Source organism: Anser anser (genome assembly GCF_964211835.1).
Source record: "Anser anser genome assembly, chromosome: 1".
Lineage (NCBI taxonomy): Eukaryota > Metazoa > Chordata > Aves > Anseriformes > Anatidae > Anser > Anser anser.
The window spans coordinates 59963492-59971600 of record NC_139720.1 but is presented as its reverse complement, the minus strand read 5'-3'; the positions used below and the strand labels follow the sequence as shown (position 1 = coordinate 59971600).

General features: G+C 35.7%; 2 protein-coding genes across 8 annotated transcripts in view; one reads left to right on the top strand and one right to left on the bottom strand.

Moving 5' to 3' along the window:
* IGF1 (insulin like growth factor 1) overlaps positions 1-8109 on the bottom strand; it is a 55033-nt gene that overhangs the window by 15557 nt on the left and 31367 nt on the right. The window lies entirely within an intron of this gene.
* The window catches only part of LOC310887024 (uncharacterized protein), a 211546-nt gene continuing 203916 nt past the window's right edge, over positions 480-8109 (top strand). For all 7 annotated transcript variants that reach the window (XR_014575596.1, XR_014575597.1, XR_014575598.1 and 4 more), the window contains exon 1: positions 480-4183. The gene's annotated coding sequence lies outside the window, so the exon portion shown is untranslated. The remainder of the gene's footprint in view (positions 4184-8109) is intronic.

Sequence of the window (8109 nt, the reverse complement as noted above, 5' to 3'; positions counted from 1 at the left end):
CCTTTCCTTTCCTTTCCTTTCCTTTCCTTTCCTTTCTTCTTTCTTTCCTTTCCTTTCCTTTCCTTTCCTTTCCTTTCCTTTCCTTTCCTTTCCTTTCCTTTCCTTTCCTTTCCTTTCCTTTCCTTTCCTTTCCTTTCCTTTCCTTTCCTTCCTTCCTTTCCTTTCCTTTCCTTTTCCTTTCCTTTCCTTCTTTCCTTTCCTTCCCTTTCCTTTCCTTTCCTTTCCTTTCCTTTCCTTTCCTTCCTTCCTTTCCTTTCCTTTCCTTTCCTTTCCTTTCCTTTCCTTTCCTTTCCTTTCCTTTCCTCTTCTTTCTCTTCTTTCTTTCTCTTTCTTTCTTTCTCTTTCTTTCTTTCTTTCTTTTCTTTCTTTCTTTCTTTCTTTCTTTCTTTCTTTCTTTCTTTCTTCCTTCCTTCCTTCCTTCCTTCCTTCCTTCCTTCCTTCTTCCTTCCTTCTTCTTCCTTCCTTCCTTCCTTTCCTCCCTCCCTCCCTCCTTCCCCTTTCATTTCTTTCTTTCTTTCTTCCCTTCATTTTTATCACTGAGACCAAAAACCTGTTATTTACAGATTTTGGCAAAGAATTAAGTTTTAAGAAATTACTCAAGCTAAATAAAGGAAAAAGGTATATCAACAAAGATGAAAATTCAGTTTTCTCTTGAGAAATTCTTGCCTACTATGCTTATACAGCAAATTCTAGGTTAATATCCATATACCTGGTCTGCAGTTGTCAGTTTGAAGACAACAACTGCATTTTGCAATTCTCTGTGATTAAAACATATGTCCACTGACAAAGAACCCTTGAGGCCTCAGTACATCCGTAAATGAAAAGACCTCTAGTGGTAAAGTATGTCTAACATTTTAGCCAGAAGTACAGTCAAGCTAAGAACTAACTATCCCCATGAGCTTTGTAAAACCCAGACAATAGGTTTTTAAATGTCTTTTTCCAGGGACTATAAATTAAACAAAAAGAAAAACATGCTTACTTGGTATATTGCAATCCACTGAGGCCCTCTATACTGTACATTGTCTGCTAAATAATTTGTTTCATAAGACTAAAGAGAATAGCAAGCCAGGAGTAGATTACGGTAATATTTTGATTTGTGTGTGTGCATTGTTTTCTGTGTATCACTGGAAAGATACAGAGTTGGTGGTTTCTGTTTTTGTTGTTGTTGTTTGTTTGTTTGTTTGTTTATTTGTTTGTTTGTTTTGGTGTCTTTTTTGTTTGTTTTGTTTTGTTTTCCAGACTATTTTCACTCACTAAGTTATAAGTTACAAGCTTTTCCCTAGAAATATTTCCAAAGCCTATTAATCAGATTCTCATAGCCTAACACTTTTGAAATTCAGCTTTCATGATAAAATCTGGAGTGTCATTACTGTGTTGGATACCCGGAGCTCTTCAACATTTTGTCTTACTCCCATTTAAAACATGGAAGGGCAAATTCTGTTCCTGTATATGAAGGTGTAACTTCTCTTAATAGATCCAGCTAAACTGGCACAAACTGTTGATTAGTTAAGCTCACCTTTCTTTTCTCAGTCTACCAATTTGTCATAAACAAACACATTCTACAAGCAGATCAAGGGAGGTGATTGTTCCCCTCTATTTTGCCCTCATGAGGCCCCACCTGGAGTACTGCATCCAGGTCTGGGGCCCCCAGAACAAGAAAGATGTAGACTTGTTAAAGTGAGTCCAGGGGAGGGCCACAAAGATGATTAGAGGGCTGGAGCACCACCTCTCCTATGAAGAAAGGCTGAGAGAGCTGGGGATGTTCAGCCTGGAGAACAGAAGGCTCTGGCCACCTCACTGTGGCCTTTCAGTACTTAAAGGGGTCTTACAGAAAGGATGGAGAGGGACTCTTCTCAGGTAAATGACAGGACAAGGGGAAATGGTCTTAAACCTTTAAAGGAGAATAGATTTGTATTAGACATTAGAAATTCTTCTCTGTAGGGGTAGTGAGGCACTGGAACAGGTTGCCAAAAGAAGTTGTGGATGTCCCATCCCTGGAGGTGTTCAAGGCCAGGTTGGATGGGGCCTTGGTCAACACGATCAAGTGGGTAGCAGGCATCCCTGTCTGTGGCAGGAGGCTTGAAACTATTTGATCTTTGAGGTCCGTTCCAACCCAAGCCATTCTATGATTCTACAATTTTTTTCTTTTGAATGGTATTTCACAGAAGCTAACAGGCATTTAGGTTTGGTTGATCCTTTGACATGCTGTGATCATGTGTTTACTATTATCATCCCATGACTGATAATAGTAAAAATAAGGAGGGACAGTTTATTTATTAATTTCAACTGGCTTTCCATGATCTTTCTACCTAGAAAACTGTCAAGCCAATAGAATATTTTAGGATTAGTATTATTTTGCACTTTTAAGAATCATACAGATGTCAGATCCTCATGACATTCATAATAGATAGACAATGTTATCTCTCAGTGACAAAATTTAAATCAATAAGATGAAATATCTGTGCTAAGAACTTCCACAGGTTAACAACAGAACTTGATAGTAGAAATCTTTCTTCCATGAGTAGCAAGACTCTAACTTGCAAAGTCATTTTGTAAAACAAGTGATCTTGTTCTTTACTGAAACCAATTATTTACTCTATAGAGCACTTACTAGGGTAATTTTTCTTAGTGACATATTTTGGTCAGCATGTTCCTCTAGGAAGAAACAGTGGCTGATAGCAGCATATTTATGGGATCCATTTGTATAAGAAAGGTTTATAATGGGAATAATGAAAGGAAATGTAAAGTTTCAAAGGTCTCAAAAATTTGTTAGCTCTTTTGTTATTTAACATTGTTAACATTTACCATTTAAATAAGCCAAAGATGAACTGGTTGGTAGAGGTGATTTTTTTGGAAAGTCCTTCATCCTTTTTAGTAATCAGTAGTTCTTTCCAATTTGTCCATGCCAAGCCTATACTTACACAACTTTACCTGTGTTTTGCCATTTTAAATTTTGCTCAATTATGTAATCTGATGCTTTCTTTCCATATTTTTTTTTTTTTTTTTACTGAAGGCATATAAAAAAAAGCAGTGATATGCAATGGGATATATAGCATTTTGTGAGTGTATCAGTATTGTTTGTGTTGTGAAATCTATGACCTTCTGGTAAATATGGTCATTTTCACAGCAATATATTTGATTTGACTATACATGAAGTAGAGGAACTATGCCATGTACTGTAGCTTTAATAATATATCTCATTCATTTGTGTATCATGTCTTCCCATCCACATTTATTTGTCTTTGCAAACTTTAAAAAGTCCTAAGTTTTATTCACGTCTAGCTACTGACTTGTGTGATCATATGCAAGTCATTTTACCCTTCAGCATCTGAATGCAACTGTTTATAAAGTTGATAAAATACCTTGAATAGCCCATGAAGCATTACCTGCCTTATTTAGTAGTCAGTAGCAACATTCCTCCTGTATAACTATATGTTTAAATAGTTAATTCAAATCCTGAATTTTAGAATCTTTCAGGTAAAATTTCAGTGTACTTCAAAATTATTTTTACTTTAGCCAGACCAAAGACATGTACAAGTTGTTCTTCTTTATGACAGAACGTTAATTTTATCAAGCAGGATATAGTGTCCTATAGTAGTTTTAAAAACCTCTACGGAAAATGTAATGAGTTTGGAATTAAATCACTAACACATCAGTGATGTGGTCAGCAATGAAACAGCATTTATTTATAGACTGAAATATTCATGTATTGCAGGGCATACTAGCTACTCATCCTTCATTAAAAGAATAACATAAGTATTGTGAAGTTAAATGATATTATTTAACTTTTCCTTTAAAAAAGTTTTCCTAAGGTTTTTGAAAGACCTACCTAATCAAGTATCCTTAAATTCTGTAGGAAATAGAAACTGATATTATCTGAAGTGCTGTATAGCAGGTAAAGAAAGTGAATAGAAATTAATAGGAAAAAATGATTATTTTTCAGTAATCAGTATTCTGGGCTGTACTTTTGAGAAGTGTCTAGTGCCTACATTAATTTAAGATCAATAACTTTGAAATTACTGCTGTCCTCTTACGTGCTGCTGTGTATATCATTACTACAGGCAAAGATGAGATAAAGAATTACAAGGAATTACTATCCCTTCTGCAAGTATTATTGGTACTCCACTCATCTTCTTCTCGAAGGACTACAGGATCAAAATGGTCCCAGCTGATCGTTACCAAAGTATGTATGCAGATCTAAGGAAATGTTCAAGCTCCTGCACAGTCAGTTGGGCTAAAGCACATATTCAACATTAAGAACATGCCTGAGTGCTCTCCAACACAGAGACTAATTTAACTAAGAAGTTAAGTTAATCTGTAGACCAAAATCCATATGAGTAAATAAATGTGTGTTCTGTGTGTTCTGCACATTTTATATCAGTATTCTATTCCTTAATTTTTGATGATATTGCCTTAAAATACTGACTGATCAGTCTGTGTCAATATACTGGGCACCCATATAGCTCATTGTCATCCTTCTGACACAGTTTCATTGCTGCCTTCCAGCTGTTATCAAAAGTTTCCTTATATTTACTCAACCTTCAAAGTGCTGCCTGTGGACATATAACAGTCCTAGGCATTCCTTTTTGCTGATGTACACTGATTTCCTTGGAGGTTTCTTTCCTTTTTTGTCAGTTGCAGGCTCAAAAGAGGTCTCATATCATGTAGGTCAAAGTTTACTTAATAGAATTTTTGGCTCTCATTTAATCTACTGCACCAAATATGTGAATGTTTCTTTCCATGTGCTACAACCAGATACAAAGTTTAGTCACACTGTTCTGAAGTTAACTGAAAGCAGGCCAAGTTCCAGAATTCCAATAGTTAAACAGCTGGCTTCTGTACTAACAGCACTTCCCTTTAAATAATGCAAAGCCAGTGGAGTAATTCAGTAGGGCTGGTTTATGCTTGATTTCTTTGTTTCCTTCCCACCCCCCAACCCCAAATGTTTCATTGATGCTACCATTCCTTCTGCTAGACTGACGGCCTCAATGTTAGAAGCACTGGTGTAGGTGGACTATAAAAGTTTCAATTGTCAAACTACCTAGACATTCTTTAGAGAATTAAAATCTACTGTTATAACACTAGCATGAGGAAATGACATGAGAAACAGCCCAGAATAAACACAAAACTAATCTATTTTAGAGGACTCTAGAAAGAACTGTGGTATTGTGTCCTCGAGGTTTTATGTGACTCTTTATATGTGCTGTACATAGTGTGTTTTTCAGCCCAGGAGCAGAACTCAAGAATGCTGTTTAGACTGTAATTCAGAAAAATATAATAAATCTGAAAAACACTGAACCATATTCCTAACTTACTAATAGAGTCAACCTTCGGTTATAACTGCAGCTTTTAAAGTAACATGAAAGGCTATTGACCTACTAGTGTACAGTGATCTTTGAGAATTTTCTTTTTGACCAGAGAAACTCGATATGTTTTTCATAAAATATCAGGGTAATATAATTTGTACAATTTTGAAGCACTGACAGCATTTTGGGGTATTTCTGTGAGTGATCTTCCAAAGTGGTGTGATGACAAACTCTTTTTCTCATTTACCAGTATGTCCAATTTGTAGCCTACAGTATCTGTATGTATGTAGGCATACTGAGGGGCAGTAGGTCAGCCAGAGAGAATTTGTCCATGCCTGAACAAGGATGAGGCTCTCTACTGCTATATTGCAATGTAGAACTACAACATCTTGTACTCTGGGTCCAGGCTGGGAGCTGGTGGCTTGAAGTATTTTTGAGTTCCATGTAGTGTCGGCCTTTTGGTGGCAAATAAGACTAGGGATGCTAAGTTTGCCATTCATTTTACCCAGTTTCACTATCTGAAAATTAGGGGTCCAGTTTAAGATAGTCAACAGGCAGGTGTGGCTGAGTGGCTTAGTCTGTTTTGGATGCATTACTCAAAATTAATTGTCCTCTGAAAGACCCTGTGTTCTTTCTTTGACTACAGATAAAGCTACCTGATCTTCTCCTAGAGTTTACACACAACCTCTAGATAACTGAAGTCAAACAAGATGATTTCCATTGCAAGTGATTTGTCCTAAATCACAAAATATGCTGCTGGTGGAGTACGAATCCATTTCCATTTCCATTTTAGCAATTAAATATGATGACCATATTTGTTCTGAAAAGCATTCCATCCAGTCTGCCATTTAATCATGTATCTCCATGCCCCTTTGACTATGTTTTGTACAGTAAGGCTAGTATCCTTCCGTATTTGTGCATTATAAATAAATGTGTATGCAAAATGTGTGTGTTGATATCACTTTTAATCTCCTCACAATCTTAGACAAATGATTTAATATTATATCAGGAATACTTCTTGAGAGTACTCTGGAATTTCGAATCAGTATTTGGAAAATTATGAGTCAATGTTCAGTCAGCGGGAAATGCCTTTATTTTGATACTTCTATGAAGTATTGAAACAAACATACAAACAAGCAAAAAACAAATGTTATGACCTGCTGTAAAGTTTCTTAACCTTATGATTTCAACTTTGCAAAGTAGGCAATCTGATTTTCATGTAAACAAGTTGCATGTATTTTGAAGCTACAATATTTAATATTTAGCTTCCATTTTCCTTCAATGTTTTGTCAGTGCCAAAAAAATAATTATGCTTAGACTGATTTTTGTTTGTATTCATCAAAATAAGCATATATTAGCATTTATAAATGCTCAATGAATGGATGATCTAGCTCTGAAGTCTAATTTAATATGCATGAAAATAGAGGATAAGCTTTATCAGTATGCACAAGTAAAATCTTTATGAAAGCATATGCACTTGTTAATAGTGAGATATTGCAAGAGAGCTACTGCTTTGCAGAATACTGGATTGCACTAATTACTGAGTCAAGAAGGCAAGAAGATCTTTGCTTGCTGTCCTTGTCCTTTAAAATACTAGGCAAGTAAGACAGGCAAAGCATAGGCACTCAATTAATACTCCTCTATAAGAGAAATCTATTAAGTCTTGACTTAATTACTTGAGGAGAATTTTCCCTGAGTAATTAACATTTATAAGATGCACCTTATGAAAAAATGCAAACTCTTTAACATTCCAAGTGGTGAATAAAACAACTATTTCACTTTAGTAAAATTTGTTACCCAACAAATGTAGATTTATCCCAAAAGGTGTCTTAATTTTAAATTTGCGTGTCTTTGTTTACCAGGTAGTCTGTTACACAGTAGAAGAAGGTTGATTTTTCCTTTAGAAATACTCTTTTAGAAGCATTTTTTTTCTTCATTGTATATTAAATTGAAAAATAAAAATAAAAATCCTCTTTCCCTAAACTTATTTCCAAAGCACAGCACTTGTAACAATTTACTCTCACATGCAGCTGCACCGTACTTTGCCCTCTTTATGGAACTGCTGCTTTGGAGGCCATTAAGCATACTAAGCATGTGATAGAGCCATTATGCTTCCTTCACACAGTAGTTCCTAAGCCAGTTGCAACGTGTGAAGAGAAAGACCTATAGTTTTTTTGAGTATTGCACTGGGATATGAAACGGAAATTTTAGAGTTTAGAATTCTTTTGAGGAAAAAAAAAGAGCAGAAAGAGTGGGAAACAATATAATGTATTATTTTACACCAATTCAGTGCTCTAGAGGGTGAAAACCTTGCCAACCTAGCACAATTTACAAGCCTACGTCAGATTCCAGGGCTGGAAAGTGCCAAATGCTGCCAAAAAATATATACTTTGGCAAGGGAAATGCTTTGCTGGACAGAAATTCACTACTGCAAGAATGGGCAGGTTTATCGAGGTTTAGGACAAGATAATTAGAAACCAGTAGGACATTGCTACATTTGGATATTTCCCACTATAGTGCATCCAGGAGGACAACAGTAATACAGTCATCCATCCATAATGACAATACGTTCTTTCTTTTTCTTGTATATGCTCTCACAATAAATAATTACTGCTTACCCTTGTGTGTGGTAGAAGGATGATCAATCATGTTATGACCTTCCATGCCTTTCTTATCTCATAGCCAATGTAAAATTCTGATTTATTTGGATTGTCAAATGAATAAAAATGCAAAAAGTGTAATTGGGTGAAATCCTAGCATCAATGAAGTCATTGGGAAATCTTTTAGTGCAGCCAGGATTATG